Raw genomic sequence first — 17,223 nt, 5'->3', positions numbered from 1 at the left:
GACTCGAGCCTGTGGGTGATGACCTTGGACAGAATCTTGTAGTCGACATTTAGGAAGGGAATGGGTTGCCAATTTTTGTAAATTCCCTTTGTCTCTCTCTCTCTCCTTCTGAACACCTTTGAGGATGAAGAACCTCTTGATATTGGCTTTGATCATTTCCCACCGGTGCACCATGGAGTCGAAAAGGGGTTTCACGGTCCTCCAACCTGTTTAATCCCTCTTTCGTTCCTCGATGTTCTCCGGGGTCAACAGTCTCAAGTTCAGCTTCCATATCCCCCTGCCCACCCTCTGATCCACCTGCGATTGGCAGTCGGCCAGTAGGAGGCAGTGGTGAGAGAGGAACACCGGCTGGACGTCGATGGATCTGACCTTAAGCGTTGGGGACACAAATGGGAAGTCTATCCTGGACCGGACGGATCCGCCCGGCCTGGACCACGTGTATCTTTGCGGTGCTCCACCTGAAGAGATGCTGAAGACGTTGCAATGCTGTTACTATTGACTGTGTTCAGCACCTTGTCCGTCCGAGGCACTTAGTTTCACTCAATCCACATTATCTTATGTCAAGGTCCGACGCCGCAGTCGCCAGTTTATAAGATCGATTCAGACTCGACACCAATAGTTACGATTAATCCTTTATTGAATGTAAGCAACTATCAATACACACAATTTTTCAGGCCATATTATTACTCAGAAGGACATGATACTAACCTTTATGCTTGCTTTGGATTGAAGCTGTACCCTCGGGTGGCTGCTTATCCGTCTCTCTCTCTCTCGCCGTCTTGTCCTTCTATAAATTCAAATGTAAAACTAGAATTCTTTATACCGCTCATTTCATGCAAACTCTCCTTTATCTTTATTTGTTGTTCACATTCCTTGACACCTATCAGAACTGCTCATGGTCTGTGCGGACTCAAGACCCCTATATCTCGACATGCTCAAGGTCCACATATTCTCAATTCATTCTCAACACTTTCTTAACACATTCACAATGTCGTCTATTATCTTCTGCAAAATGCTTGAACCCTGCAGTGTAAACAGTTTCCAGCATCACCTCGCTCAGTCTGACCTTCTGAATTCTGGTTAAGTTTTAACTCGGCCATTTCATGATCCTCAGCGACTATCCTCCGATTCCCAGCGATCTTATGTTTATAAGCGGGTGCTGTTTATGCATTAAGATGCCTAATGTAAACGTGAGTGGTTTCTCTCGTTTATATTTTGAAAACTCCTAATCTAAATGTATGCTTTATATGCTAAAAATGCCCAATCTTACACCAAGGTGTCTTTCGCCTCTCTCCCACCCGCCTCCCACGGAAAGATGAATCATCTGAGGCTCCACAGCATTAAATTGTCCCGGAGCAAGACTTCATCTCACGGCCCCCTCAAGAGCTCAGCTCATAGCAGCCCCCGACTGACCGGAATGTGTGACGTTGCAATGTCGAGCGAACAATCGCAGTTCTCGGTCCTGTTTGACGCTCTGTCATTCATACAACTCACTTTATGATTCAGAGGCTGGAGTTCAGCGGACAGGCGTTCAGACTACACAGAGGTAAGAATAGGTTGGATGTTAGGCGGTTCTTCATTTCCCAGCTATCAGTGAGTCTCTGGAATGCATTGCCGGCTGGTGTGGTGGGTGCTGACACTCTCTCTGCCTTCTTGAGGGATCTGGACCGGTTCTTGACTGGGACAGAAATCGCATCATATAGAAGGTGAGTGGTTTTACAGTTAACCTACACATGGTTAATGTCATGTCCTGGACTGGTTTCGATCACCTGAAGATGTCGGGGAAGAATTTTCAAGAAATTGGCCCTGTTTTTTTTTCTGGTTTGTAACCGCTCCCAGAAGATTACATGTTTCCGGTGGGTGGGGCGGGTGGTGTCGGTAGGAAGTGTCCAGTCACGATGCTCCGGGCATGTGGGACAGGATTGATGAACCAGCTGGTCTTTTCCTGACCATCATGTCCGTCAGTAACCTCAGCTCGTCAAGGTGTTTTTGTGAAGTGATCTTTAAACACAAACTCACACCTGGCCCTTTAGAGTGAAATGTGACTCAATGCTCTCCACGCCTCACCTTGCCCTCCTCTGAAGCGGGAGGACTCGAAATATTCTTGCCGGCCTCTGCTTCAATGTGCCTGAGGATTTCTAGTCCCGTCCAACCGTAATCGAAGTGACTGATAACGGGAGCGTTCGAAAAATGCGCCCTGAAATAGGAAGGGTGGTTACAGCACAGTTCAAGGAGTCTCTCCCCCCTTTTCCAGCCTTTCTTCTCAACTCCCCCTTTCTCATTAGACTAAGTGCCGAGGCCTGGTTTCTTCCGTTCACCCACAGTTGTATCAGGTCCGCATACTTCATCTTTAATTGTTCTGGTTGCAGCAGAAAACTAGACGATTTTAAGCCCAGTATACAAAGTGTCAGCACCCACCACACCAACCGGCAATGCATTCCAGAGACTCACTACTCTCTGGGAAATGAAGAACCGCCCAACATCCAGACGATTCTTCCCTCTGTGTGGTCGAAACGCCTGTTCCCTGCTCCGCCCCAAACTTTGAAACTGGAAATAATCTATCACGTGGCAGACCCACCATGGGTGGTCTCATAAAATGAGGACAATCAGTTCTTCTTTCCTTGGTTAGCTGCTTGTTTCATCTGGGGATATAGCTCAGTGGTAGAGCGCATGCTTCGCATGTATGAGGTCCTGGGTTCAATCCCCAGCATCTCCAAATATATTTTTCATCAGAATTACGCACGGAAAGGCGAATCTCGCTTTCTGAGCGCAGCGAGTTGCAACTTCTGAGGCTCCACAAGCATTAAATTGTCTCGGGGCAGGATTTCATCTCACGGTCCCCTCAGCAGCTCAGCTCTCAGCAGCTCAGCTCACAGCAGCCGCCGACTGACCGGAATGTGTGACAGTGCAATGTCGAGCGAGCAGTCCCACCTCTTGTTTGACGCTGTGTCATTCATCCATCTCACTTCATGATTCAGAGGTTGGATTTCAGCCTCGTCACTGACTATTGGCAATTGTATTTTTTTAATTTCCGCTGACGTTTTTTTTGGAAAGTTCGAAGTCAAGAAGAGCAGAAACCCCGTGAACTGAAGCAGAGGTTGAACATTGTGAGCACGTGGAACGACTGGGCATCGTGTTGTTCAGGAGAGACAGAGCGGAAAGCCCACATTTTTATTCTAAAGTTGAAAAGACTTTGTTGAGGGGATGCAGTTCAGTGGTCGAGCGCATGCTTTGCATGTATGAGGTCCCGGGTTCAATCCCTGGTGTCTCCAAACGCTTCATGTTTCGAATTTTGAGAAGACCCTTTTGTCCTCACCTCACCTTCAAACACAAGGACAAGAAAAGGGTTTCTTTTCCTCGAGGAAAACCGAACGCTCTGCACACGATAAAATTCAATGGAAGCACGCACGCGCCGTTGAAATGGCTCCCATCCCGGGGCTGGAGAGCGTGCCCAGTGATATTAACAGAGAAAATAGGATCACAAGTCGGACATTGGGCCCTTCGAGCCTGCTCCGCCGTTATCGACGATGATGGCTGATCCTCCATCTCAATGCCATATTCCCGCTCTCTCTCCAGACGCTTTGATGCCTTCTGTGTATGGAAATCAATCTTTCTTCAATATATTCAGTGACTTGGCCTCCACAGCCTTCTGGGGTGGAGAATTCCACAGGTTCACCACCCTCTGAGTGAAGAAATAGATTATTCCCAGTTTCACAGGAGCAGCGGACGGGCGTTCAGACTACACAGAGGTAGGAATAGTATGGACGTTAGGCTGTTCTTCTTTTCCCAGAGAGTACTGAGTCTCTGGAATGCATTGCCGGCTGGTGTGGTGGGTGCTGACTCTCTCTTTGCCTTCTGGATGGATCTGGACCAGTTCTTGACTGAGGCAGAGATCGCATCATATAGAAGGTGAGTGGTTTTACAGTTAACCTACACATGGTCAGTGTGATCCACTGAACTCGATTCGATCGCCTGAAGGAGTCGGGGAGGAATTTCCCAGAATTTCCGCTCCTTATTGGCGCTGGATTTGTTTCTAGTTTGTCGCCGCTCCCAGGAGATTACATGTTTCCGGTGGGTGGGGCGGGTGGTGTCGGTAGGAAGTGTCCAGTCACGATGCTCCAGGCATGTGGGGCAGGATTGATGAACCAACTGGTCTTTTCCTGACCATCATATCCGTCTGTAGCCCCAGATCGTCAAGGTGTTTTCAGTGAAGTGATCTTTGAACACGAAACCACACCAGGGGAAGTCCTGCATCCGTCAATAGTGAAATTATACTCAATGCTGTCTGTGTCTCACCTTACCCTCCTCTGAAGCTCAGGGACTCGAAATATTCTTGCCGGCCTCTGCCACAATGTGCCTGAGGATTTCTCGTCCCGTCCAACCGTAAGCAAAGTGACTGATAACGGGAGCGTTCGAAAAATGTGCCCTGAAACCGGAAGGATGGTTACAGCACAGTCAAAGGAGTCTCTCCCCCTCTCCGACCCTTTCTTCTCAACGCCCCCATTCTCATTGCTCTGAGTGCCGAGGCCTGGTTTCTTCCGTTCACGCACAATTATATCAGGTCCGCAAACTTCATTGTCTGGTTGGAGCAGAAAAGGAAATGAATTGAAGCCCAAAAAGAATCCTATGTGGCCTCATAAAATGAAGGAGATCAGCTCTTCGTTGGAATTTGTACTTATCTGGGGATGTAAGCTCAGTGGTAGAGGCCGTGCTTTGCATGTGTGAGGTTCTGGGTTCAATCTCGAGCATTTCCAAAGCTATCTTTCCACCACAATTACCAACAAAATGGCGAATCTTGATTTCGGTGTGCCGCTCATTCCATCCTCTGAGACTCCACAAGCATTGAATTGCCCCTGAGCAGGATTTCATCTAACGGTCTCCTCAGCAGCTCAGTTCACAGCAGCCGCCGACTGATCGGAATGTGTGACGGTGCAATGTCCAGCGAGCAGTTGGAAGAACAGCGACCTGAAACAGAAATGCTGGTCGGCACAGCCCGAGGAGACTCGCCTCTCTCCCAGACTTTCTTCGCAACGCTCCATTTCTCATTTCTCTGAGTGACGAGACCTGGTTTCTTCTGTTTACCCAGCGGGTACGGTAGTATCGTGGTTAGTTTACTGGACTGGTAATCCAGAGGCCTGGACTAATAATCCAGCCACGGCAGCTGGGGAATTCAATTTCAATTAATTATAAATTGAATCAATTAAATAAAATCTGGAATTAAAATACTAGTATCAGGTCCGCAGACCTCAGGTATCTCCCATGCTGAAAAGAGGAAATGCTTTTCAGCACAGTAAATCCTCGGGTGGCCTTCGGAAAGTGGGAGACTCAGTCCTTTTACACTTGGTTGGAGGTCGTTATTATCTGGTCTTGGAGCTCAGTGATAGACCGCATGCTTCGCGTGTATGACGTCTCAGGTTCTGTGCCCAAACACTTTACCTTTTGAATTCTGGTCAGTCGGCGGCTGTTATGAGCAGAGCTGCTGAGGGGACCGTGAGATGAAGTCCTGCTCCGGGACAATTTAATGTTTGTGGAGCCTCAGAAGTTGGAACTCGCTGCGCTCAGAAAGCGAAATTCGCCTTTCCGTGCGTAATTCTGTTGAAAAAATAGCTTTGGCGATGTTGGGCATTGAGCCCAGGACCTCATTACATGCGAACCATGCGCTCTACCACTGAGCTACATTCCCAGATGAAATAAAAAGCTACCCAAGGAAAGAAGAACTGATCGTTCTCATTTTATGAGACCGTCCAAGGTGGGTCTGCCACGTGTTAGATTATTTGCAGTTTCAAAGATTGGGGCGGAGCAGGGAACAGGCGTTTTGGCTTCTCAGAGGTAAGAATAGGCTGGATGTTTGGCGGTTCTTCATTTCCCAGAGAGTCGTGAGTCTCTGAAATACATTCCCCGTTGGTGTGGTGGGTGCTGAGTCTCTTTCTGCCTTCTCGAGGGATCTGGATCTGTTCTTGACTGGGACAGAGATCGCATCATAAAGAAAGTGAGTGATTTTACAGTTGACCTACACATGGTCACTGTCATGTCCTGGACTGGTTTCAATCACCTTAAGATGTCGGGAAGGAACTTTCCAAAAATTGGCCCTATATTTTTTTCTGGTTTGTAACCGCTCCCAGGAGATGACATGTTTCCGGTGGGTGGGGCGGGTGGTGTCGGTAGGAAGTGTCCAGTCACGATGCTCCGGGCATGTGGGACAGGATTGATGAACCAGCTGGTCTTTTCCTGACCATCATGTCCGTCAGTAACCTCAGCTCGTCAAGGTGATTTTTGTGAAGTGATCTTTAAACACAAACTCACACCTGGCCCTTTATAGTGAAATGAGACTCGATGCTGTCCGTGCATCACCTTACCCTCCTCTGAAGCTCAAGGACTCGAAATATTCTTGCCGGCCTCTGCCACAATGTGCCTGAGCAGTTCCAGTCCCGTCCAACCGTAAGCAAAGTGACTGATAACGGGACCGTTCGAAAAACGGCTCCCATCCCGGGGCTGGAGAGCTGTGCCCAGTAATAATAACAGAGAAAATAGGATTACGATCCGGCCATTGGGCCCTTCGAGCCTGCTCCGCCATTATATATGATCACGGCTGATCCCCAATCGCAAGACCACATTCCCGCTCTCTCTCCATACGCTTTGATGCCTTCTGTGCGTAGAAATCTGTCTTTCTTAAATATATTCAGTGACTTCGCCTCCACAGCCTTCTGTGGTAGAGAATTCCACAGGTTCACCACCCTCTGAGTGAAGAAATAGATTATTCCCAGTTTCACAGATCGGGGAGGAGCAGCGGACAGGCGTTCAGACCACACAGAGGAAGGAATAGTCTGGATGTTAGGCGGTTCTTCTTTTCCCAGAGAGTACTGAGTCAAGGAATGCATTGCCGGCTGGAGTGGTGGGTGCTGACTCTCAATTTGCCTTCTGGATGGATCTGGACCAGTTCTTGACTGAGGCAGAGATCGCACCATATCGAAGGTGAGTGGTTTTACAGTAAAACTACACATGGTCAGTGTGATCCACTGAACTCGATTCGATCGCCTGAGGGATTCGGAGAGGAATTTCCAGGAATTTCCCCACCTCATTGGCGCTGGATTTGTTTCTAGTTTGTCGCTGCTCCCAGGAGATTACATGTTTCCGGTGGGTGGGGCGGGTGGTGTAGGTAGGGAGTGTCTGGTCACGATGCTCCAGGCATGTGGGGCAGGATTGATGAACGAACTGGTCATTTCCTGACCATCATGTCCGTCTGTAGCCCCAGATCGTCAAGGTGTTTTCAGTGAAGTGATCTTTAATCTCAAAACCACACCTGGGGCAAGTTCTGCATCCGTCTATAGTGAAATTATACTCAATGCTGTCTGTGTCTCACCTTACCCTCCTCTGAAGCTCAGGGACTCGAAATATTCTTGCCGGCCTCTGCCACAATGTGCCTGAGGATTTCTAGTCCCGTCCAACCGTAAGCAAAGTGACCGATAACGGGAGCGTTCGAAAAATGTGCCCTGAAATTGGAAGGATGGTAACAGCACAGCCAAAGGAGACTCTCCCCCTCTCCCACCCTTTCTTCTCAACGCCCCCTTTCTCATTGCTCTGAGTGCTGAGGCCTGGTTTCTTCCATTCACCCACAATTACATCAGGTCTGCAAACTTCATGTTTAATTGTCTGGTTGGAGCAGAAAAAGGAGATGAATTGAAGCCCCCAAAAAAACCTTATGTGACCTCATAAAAGGCGGAAAAAAAATATATGTTTTTAAAAATTCTCTCTCTCTCTCTCTCTGCCATTTTGAGTTTCTTTCTGCCTGCCTGTGTAATCGACACAATGTATATCTAGTGTACTGGGACGTGCTGTTCTCAGTGACTGACCTGTTTGAATAACAACGACACCTTTTGATTGGTGTGATGCTGTCCCAACATGGTATAAGATATGCGATTTGAGAACCTTTTCACTCATTCATCTGGCGAAGGAGATAATCTCCGAAAGCTTGTGATTTTAAAATAAATTTGTTGGACTATAACCTGGTGTTGCACGATTCCTTTCATTTGTCCACCCCAGTCCATCACCGGCATCGCCACATCATAAAATGAAGGAGATCAGCTCTTCGTTGGAATGTGCTCCTATCTGGGGATGTAGCTCAGTGGTAGAGTGCGTGCTTTGCATGTATGAGGTCCTGGGTTCAATTCCCAGCATCTCCAAAGCTATTTTTCACCAGAATTACCCACAGAAAGGCGAATCTTGATGACGGTGTGCGGCGAAATCCAACCTCTGAGGATCCACAAGCATTAAATTGCCCCTGAGCAGGATTTCATCTCACGGTCTCCTCAGCAGCTCAATTCAGAACAGCCGCCGACTGATCGGAATGTGTGACGGTGCAATGTCCAGCGAGCAGTTCTGAAGAAGGGCGACCTGAAACAAAAATAATGGTCGGCACAGCCCGAGGAGACTCACCTCTCTCCCAAACTTTCTTCGCAACGCTCCCTTTCTCATTTCTCTGAGTGACGAGACCTGGTTTCTTCTATTTACCCACCGGGTACGGTAGTATAGTGGTTAGGTTACTAGACTTGCAATCTCGATACATGGATTAATAATCTGGCTTCATGAGTTCGAATCCCACCACGGCAGCTGGCGAATTCAACATTAATTAAATAAAATCTGGAATTAAAATACTACTATCAGGTCCGCATACCTCAAAGTATGTGAAAAGAGGAAATGCTTTTCAGCACAGTAAATCCTCGGGTTTTCTTAGGAAAGTGAGGCACTCAGTCCTTTTGCACTTGGTTAGAGGTCGTTATTATCTGGTGATGGAGCTCAGTGATAAACCGCATGCTTCGCGTGTATGAGGTCTCAGGTTCTATGTCCAAACACTTTAGATTTTGAATTCTGGTCAGTCGGCGGCTGTTATGAGCTGAGCTGCTGAGGGGACCGTGAGATGAAGTCCTGCTCCGGGACAATTGAATGTTTATCTCAGAAGTTGGATCTCGCTTCACTCTGAAAGCACGATTCGTCTTTCTGTGGGACATTCTGGTGAAAATAAATGGTGGAGGTGTTAGATATTCAACCCAGAAATATATACACGCAAAGCAGGCGCTATACCACTGAGCTACAGACCTATAACCAAGGGTATAAGGACTGAGTGTTCACTCTCTTAAAACCACCCAATGATTTACTGGGCTGAAAATCATCTCCTCTTGAGCTCCAAGCGGACAACAGCCACGTCGTCCCGCAGCGGACGGTTGGACGGGACTAGAAATTCTCAGGCACATTGTAGCAGAGGCCTGCAATAATATTTCGCGCCCTTGAACTTCAGAGGAGAATAACGTGAGGCACAGAGACACTGAGTCTCGTTTCACTAACGACAGACGCAGGACATGCCCCAGGCGTGGGTTTGTGTGAAGATCGCTTCATTGAAAATACCTTGACGAGCTGGGCATGTAGACGAACATACGGAAATGACGGGCAGTAAAAGGCCAGCTCGTCCATCAAGCCTGCCCCTCACTCGGGATGACTGGTGCATCATTACTGACATTGACTCCCCCTCACCCCGCCCGCAGCCGTGTAATCTCCTGGGAGAGGGAAAGATCCTGAGAAAAATCCTGTGCCTTGAAGGGATAGAATACACTGGAAAATTCATCCCCGATCCCCTCAAGTGATCTAAACCAGTCCAGGAGATCACATGAATCGTACGTACACTAACTGTAAATCCTCTTACCTTTCATATGTTGTGACCTCTGCCCCAGCCAAAAACTGGTCCAGCTCTCAGGAGAAGGCAGACAGAGAGTCAGCACCCACCGCACCAGCCAGCAACGCATTCCAGAGGTTCACTACTCACTGGGAAAAGAGAAGCCGCCTCTCCTCATTCTTCCTGCCAAAATGCATCACTTTACACTTCTGTGATTATATTTCATCTGCCATGTATTTCCCATTTCGCCAGTCTGTCCATGTCCTCCTGAAGACTGTTACTATCCTCCACATTATTTACTGCTTTTGCGAGTTTTGTGTCATCTGCAAACTTTGAAATGATACCCTCTGTACCCAAGTCCAGGATATTAATATATATCATATAGAGCAATGATGCTAATAGTGACCCCTGGGGAACACCACTTAATACTTCCCTCCAGTCTGAAAAAACACCGTTCACCATTACTCTCTGCTTTCTGTCTCCTAGTCAATTTTGTATCCGCGCTGCCACTGTCCGTTTAATCACATGGGTGACTACTGTTAGATCCGTGGGTTAAACTATCGCACAGTTAGATATTGGGCAGTGCAGAACACGAATATCCAGTTCAGATTATATGGGGAATTACTGTCACATCCCTGGGTTATACTGTGGTATTTTTAGTTATGTGGCAGTCCAGAAACACGAATGTACAGTTCAGTTTAAAAAGGAATCTGTTGATGCATCCTTGCGTTAGACTGTCGTATTGTTAGAAAGTGGACAGTGCAGAATATGATTATCTAGTTCAGATTACACGGGGGAACTATAATTACATCCCTGGGTTACACGGTCGTGTTGTGAGATATTGGGTAGTGCAGAAACACAAATAATCAAGCCAGAATAGAGAGGGAGAACTATTGTTACATCCCTGGGTTACACTGTCGTATTGTGAGATATTGGATAGTGCAGAAACACGAATATTCAGGCCAGATTAAAAGCGGAACTATTGTTACATTCGTGGATTACATTATAGTATTGTGGGGTATTGGAGAGTGCAGAAACATGAATATCCTGTTCAGATTATAAAGAGATATTATTGTTACATTACTGGGCTACACTCTCATGTTGTTAGGCATTCGGTAGTGCAGAAACATGAATGTTCAGCTCAGATTATAAGGAGGGAACTATTGTTACAGCCCTGGCTTACACTGTTATATTGTTAGATATTCGACAGTGCAGAAACATGAATATCCAGTTCCAATCATAAGGGGAACTATTGTTACATCCTTGAATTACACGATCATATTGTTAGACATTGGGCAGTGCAGGAACATGAATATCCAGTTTAGATTAGAAGGGGGAACTATTGTTACATCCCTGGGTTACACCGTCATATTGTTAGACACGGGGCAGCACACCGGCCTCCAGGATCATTCAAGCACGTCACAAATCACAATCTAGGAGAAACATGAAGCTTAGAGGATTACAGAACAGGGGCCCATCGTGTCAGTGCCAGCTCATGGTTAAAGCAATTCAAAATGTATGCAATGGCAAACTTTCTCCCAAGTGCCCTTTATCTTCATCAATTTCAAATATGTATTCAATTTTCTCTTAAATGATACAATGGTAAAAATTGCTATTGTACCTTTTCTGGTTATTCCATTCCCGATGGTAAAATATTCCATGCTCCAAAAAATCTCTGCATCAAGAATTTAAAATTAAACTCTTTCATGATGAGCTGGAATTGTTGACCTCTTGTCACTGATACTAAAAACCAGAGGATACAGTAATTGTCTGTTACTCTATCATTGATCCTCACAACCAGAGGATACAATAATTCTCTATTACTCTATCACTGATCCTCACGACCACACGATACAGTAATTCCCTATCACTCTATCATTGATCCTCACAACCAGACGATACAGTAATTCTCTATTACTCTATCACTGATCCTCACAACCAGACGATACAATAATTCGCTATTACTGTATCACTGATCCTCACAATCAGAGGATACAGTAATTCTCTGTTACTCTATCACTGATCCTCACAACCAGAGGATACAGTAATTCTCTATTACTCTATCACTGATCCTCACAACCAGAGGATACAGTAATTCCCTATCACTCTATCATTGATCCTCACAACCAGACGATACAGTAATTCTCTATTACTCTATCACTGATCCTCACAACCAGAGGGTACAGCAATTCTCTATTACTCTATCACTGATCCTCACAAGCAGAGGGTACAGCAATTCTCTATTACTCTATCACTGATCCTCACAACCAGAGGGTACAGTAATTCTCTATTACTCTATCACTGATCCTCACAATCAGACGATACAGTAATTCTCTATTACTCTATCACTGATCCTCACAATCAGAGGATACAGTAATTCTCTATTACTCTATCACTGATCCTCAGAACCAGAGGATACAGTAATTCTCTATTACTCTATCACTGATCCTCACACCAGAGGATACAGTAATTCTCTATTACTCTATCAAACAACTTCATGATTTGAAATTTAAGTTTCCTCTCCTCCATTTCCATAGAAGAAATCGCTGAATTTCACGTCTTTCCTCATACAGCTTCCCTTAACTGGCCTCGTTCGAGAGAATCTACATTGTGCTTCCTATGGGTTGAATGCAGTTTCTATAATGGCCGTCAAAACTGCAGACTGTACTCTGGATCTACGGGCTTTAACCAATGGGAATCACTCATGAAGCGACATCACATTAAGAGAGTAGGAATAAATGGGTCTTTTGAAACAGAGTGTCGGAATAAATGGGTCTTTTTCGGGGTGGCAGGCGGTGATTAGTGGGGTACCCCAGGGATCAGTGCTTAGGCCCCAACTATTCACAATATATATCAATGATTTGGATGCGGAAACCAAATGTAATATTTCCAAGTTTTCTGACGACACAAAACTTGGTGGGATTGTGAGTTGTGAGGAGGATGCAAAGAGGCTTCAAGGCGATGTAGGCAAGTTGAATGAATGGGCAAATACATGGCAGATGCAGTATAACGTGGCAGAAAGAAAAAAAGAAAGGCACAGTATTATTTAAATGAAGATAAATTGGGAAATGTTGATGTACAAAGGGACATGGGTGTCCTTGTACAACAGTCACTGAAAGCAAACATGCAGGTGCAGCAAGCAGTTCGGAAGCCAAATGGTATGTTGGCCTTCACTGCAAGAGGATTTGAGTACAGGAGCGAGGATGTCTTACTGCAGTTTTATCCGTCCTTGGTGAGACCACACCTGGAGTATACTGTGCAGTTTTGGTTTCCTTACCTAAGAAAGGATATACTTGTCATAGAGGGAATGCAGCGAATGTTCACCAGACTGATTCCTGGGATGGCAGGACCGTCGCATGAGGAGAGATTGGGTCAACTAGGCCTGTATTCACTAGCGTTCCGAAGAATGGGAGGGGACCTCATTGAAAGGTATAAAGTTCTGACTGGATGCAGGGAGGATGTTTCCTCTGGCTGAGGGGTCACAGTCTCAGGATACGGGGTAGGACATTTAGGACTGAGATGAGGAGAAATTTATTCACTCAGAGGCTGGTGAACATGCAGAATTCTCGACCACAGAAGGCTGTGGAGGCCATGTCGCTGAATATATTAAAGAAGGAGCTGGATAGATTTCTAGACACAAAAGGCATCAAGGGGTATGGAGAGAAAGCGGGTATATGGTATTGAGATAGAGGATCAGCCATGATCATATTGAATGGCGGAGCCGGCTCGAAGGCCCCAATGGCCCTACTCCTGCCCTTGTTTTCGATGTTTATATGTTCCTATCAGCCCGAGCCAGAAGTAAACCAGGTTTTACCAAAGAGAAAAAAAGCAAATAACTAATAAACCTTCACCCTGGTCACTGTAACTGGTCTCATTATACATAGACGGCTCCCGAAAGGCTGCCTCCGCAGTCCATTTGTCCCATTTTTGACAGCCCTGCCTTCAGCGATATCCATGCACGAGAATGCCCTCTATTGCAATGAGATGGTTGTAGATAAACCGAGTTTTGTTGTTCGAACAATACAGTGTCCACAAGTAATGGCCAATGTTAATTTATCTCAACAAGTCCGTCTATTATATAAATCTTTTTCTGGTACAAAAATATTAGCCCAGAAATTACATTTGTTCATTCAGTGGACAACTAATGAACACAGTCCAATGAAAGTTAACAACAACTCGCATTCACAGACCGCCTTTAATTTAATAAACATTCCCAGGGGGCTTCACGTAGGGGTGGGTAAAAACGGGCACTAAAGGAATAAGAAGATATCAGGAGGACTGGCGAAAACCTTGGTCAACGAGTGGGTGTAAGAAGGGTGTAAAAGGAGAGGAAGCAAATGGAGAGACGGAGGGAATAAGGTTGGTTTTTGAAAGTAGAATTTAGTTGCCTAAAGAATGGCCGCCAATGGTGGGATGAAGAGAGTGGAGGATGGTAAAATATAACAATAACTACTTGTATTTATATAGCGGATTTAACATAGATAAATATCCTAAGGCGATTTACTGAGGTATAATCGGACAAAAATGGACCCCGGCCAAAGAAGGCGATGTTACGAGGGATGACAAAATCATGAATCAAGGGATGTCTTTCATAGAAAGTCTGAAAGAAGGAAAAAACTTGCCTTCATATCGCACCTTTCAAGACCTCAGGACATCCCAAAACGCTGTACAGTTAATGAAGTACGTTTTGAAGTGCAGTGACTGTGGTAATGTAGGAAACGTGGTATCCAATTCGCACGCAGCAAACTCCCACAAACTGCAATGAGATAAATGGCCAGAAAATCGGTTTTAGTAATTTTGGTTAAGGGATAAATATTATCCAGGAAAGCTCCCCTTTTTTCCCAATACTTTCGTAGAATCTTTTACATCTACTTGAGATGGCAGATGGGTTTTCCGTTTAACATGTCCTAAGAAATTGAACACCTGCAAAAGTCCAGTGCTCCCTCAGTGATGCACTGCAATGTCAGCCTGAATTATGTGTTCAAGTCTCTGGACTGTGACTGAACTCAGAACCTTCTAACTCAGAAGCTAGACTGCTGCCAGTGAACCACGGCTGAAACCTGAAAGGTGGAGAGGGAGATAGAGTGGGAATCCTGGAGCGTGGATATGGCTGAAGGCACGGCTGTCAAAAGTCGGGCAAATGGACTGAGGCTGCACAAGCGGCCACAGGTGGAGAAGCAGAGTCTTTGGCAGGGGCTGCAGGGCTGGATGAGGTTACAGAGATAGGGAGGGGTGAGGCCCCGGTGGATTTAAGTGTAAGAAAGAATAAAAATAAACTACAGGCTTAGGAGACTGGAAGCCAATAAGGTCAGTGAGGATTTGGATGATTAGTGCTGGACTCTCCAATCAAAAAGAGAGGAGTGTGGATGAAATCAGTAGAAAGGATGTGGAGATTGTGGGGTCAAAGATCACGACTTCCCAATTTTTAACTGGCTGAATTCGTGGTTCATCTGAACAGAATGTCGCTCTGACAACACAAAGACATTGGAAGTGTCAAGAGAGGCGGTGTTTTTTTCAGCGTCCATCTGAAAGCTAGTCCATGTCTGCAGACATTGTCACCAAAGGGCAGCATGTAGATGAGGAAGAGGAGAGAGCCAAAGATTGAACCTTTAGAGACATCAGATATAACGGTGGTAGGGTGGGAAGAGAAGCTTCTCCTGGCTATGATCAGATCGGTGAGTGGAACCAAGCGAGGGATGTCCCACTAAAAGAGGCCAATGATCGATGAATGAGGAGGTACGGGTGGGTTTCCTGTAGGTGTGGAGGAGGTGGCGGTGATGGGGAGGGGTGGGTCACGAAGGGATTGAAACCCCAAGATGAAAATGTTAAATGTTAGGCAATCGGAATCTCGGAGTCAGTGAGAGTCAGTGAGGCCGAGCAGGACCTGCTGCTGGTTGGAAGGTGGAGGGCGGGTGGCCGCCAGGAGTGAACTGGAGGAATGGAATCTGGAGGGGACAGAGGCATTGATGAGGGTTTCAATGACAATTGGCTGAGGAATGAATGAAGGCGGGTGAGGGAAGCAGGGTTTACACGGCACCAATTTACTGGACCCGTCAACCAATGTAAAATAAACGGGTAAACATCTGCAGTAAAATAACGGAGAGAAGAATGGCAATCAAGCTCGTTCAGTGTCCAACCCATAATATCACTCACAGTCATTTCTCGGATACAATCCTCAACGTGGCTTTTAACTGTCCCTGTGCCAGAGACATAAAATTCATATTTTGACTGAGAATCTGCCGGAACAGTGAAACGGGTCTGTTTGTGCCCCTGGATTCAGTGTACATTCAGAGAAATCGGTAAAATTTATACATGAATCGGCAGGAGTGAACATGGTCAATACAATTATATGAAAACTGTAAATGAAGCCGCTCATTGTTGTTGGACCAGTCCTTTCTGAGCACAGCTTTTAACTTTATTCCTGAGAGAGGTCTCATTAAGACAAGGTTCTGGACTTTGAGATGTTTGTGATATATCCACGTCATTATTTACATTGGAGACAAAGCTGCTGGTGTAATGTATTTGTTCAGGTGACTGTAAGTAATAGCAATGATCAGGGGTATAACCGTGTCAGTGGAGATTTATCCTTAGTATAAATTAAGCTCGTTGCAATGTATCAGCTCAGAGTGCTTGCCGGAGCTGCGGTTTTCAGATCAACAGAAGTCACTGCTCCTCACAGAAATGGGATATCCAGTACTGTTTCAGATAGAACGCATTTACTATCCTGTCCTTGCAGCCATTGGAGTCCCCAGTAAGCCGTTATCTCATCTGTGAATATTGTAAATCGGTGTTAAATGTGCTGCTGTACTTGGCTAATTATTTTTTCTCCCACCATAATTTATGCAGCCAGCTTTTCTGTTCCAACAGTTGTTTCAAGTCTCTGCACTTTTGGTCTTGTCGGAGCTGCATTATATCTGTAATGAACATTGTATTTCCAACCCTGGCACTGTTACTGGACTGTTCTTTGTACTCAATATACTGTTGATTAAAGGCATGTCCTTAACTTCAAAACTTTCAGCCTTGTAACAGCTGCATTATATTTGTTATGATCCTTACATATCCAACACAGGCATTGTTACTGGATTATTCTCTGCATTGAATTTATTGTGGAATAACGGTCTATCCTTCGGTCCTGCAGTAATTGCATTATTTCTGCCGTGAACACTGTTTATCCAACCCTCGCATTGTGACTGGATTATTCTCTGTACTGAATGTATTGGAATCAGGTGTGTGGGCTAAGAGCTGGTATCAGACCATCAGGAACTGGAACAGTTTCATGTTGTGAAATATATTTCCATAAATGTGTTTTCAGTGATTGAAAATGTGACAGCTCACGGTCTCAGTGTTACAAGGAGGCAGCGCAATATCCTCCCTCCACAATAACATGGTTCAGTTTAACTGGGATTTCAATCTACTTATTGTTTATCACTGTTATGGCATATTTCGTTATGTGTGTGTCTGTCGCAGCTCCAGAAGTCTGGCTGCTGAACTGAGGTTGCTGCTGAATCTTTCATATCTCATTCTCTGCTTCACTGTGGATGAATTCAGTGTAAAATGCA

At 45.7% G+C, this 17,223-nt stretch overlaps 1 protein-coding gene and 2 non-coding genes across 3 annotated transcripts in view; all 3 read left to right on the top strand.

Annotated features, from left to right (window-relative positions):
- LOC137316682 (zinc finger protein 850-like) overlaps positions 1-17,223 on the top strand; it is a gene marked incomplete at its 5' end in the record, with an annotated part of 239,239 nt that overhangs the window by 166,605 nt on the left and 55,411 nt on the right. The window lies entirely within an intron of this gene.
- trnaa-cgc (transfer RNA alanine (anticodon CGC)) lies at positions 2,645-2,716 on the top strand. Its single transcript has one exon. It is a non-coding gene; the product is annotated as a tRNA-Ala (tRNA).
- On the top strand, positions 8,109-8,180 carry trnaa-ugc (transfer RNA alanine (anticodon UGC)). The gene has a single exon. It is a non-coding gene; the product is annotated as a tRNA-Ala (tRNA).

The sequence above is a fragment of the Heptranchias perlo genome, unplaced genomic scaffold (assembly GCF_035084215.1).
Source record: "Heptranchias perlo isolate sHepPer1 unplaced genomic scaffold, sHepPer1.hap1 HAP1_SCAFFOLD_60, whole genome shotgun sequence".
In the NCBI taxonomy this organism is placed as follows: Eukaryota; Metazoa; Chordata; class Chondrichthyes; order Hexanchiformes; family Hexanchidae; genus Heptranchias; species Heptranchias perlo.
The sequence above is the reverse complement of the archived record's forward strand: the minus strand, read 5'-3'. Positions and strand labels throughout refer to the sequence as shown.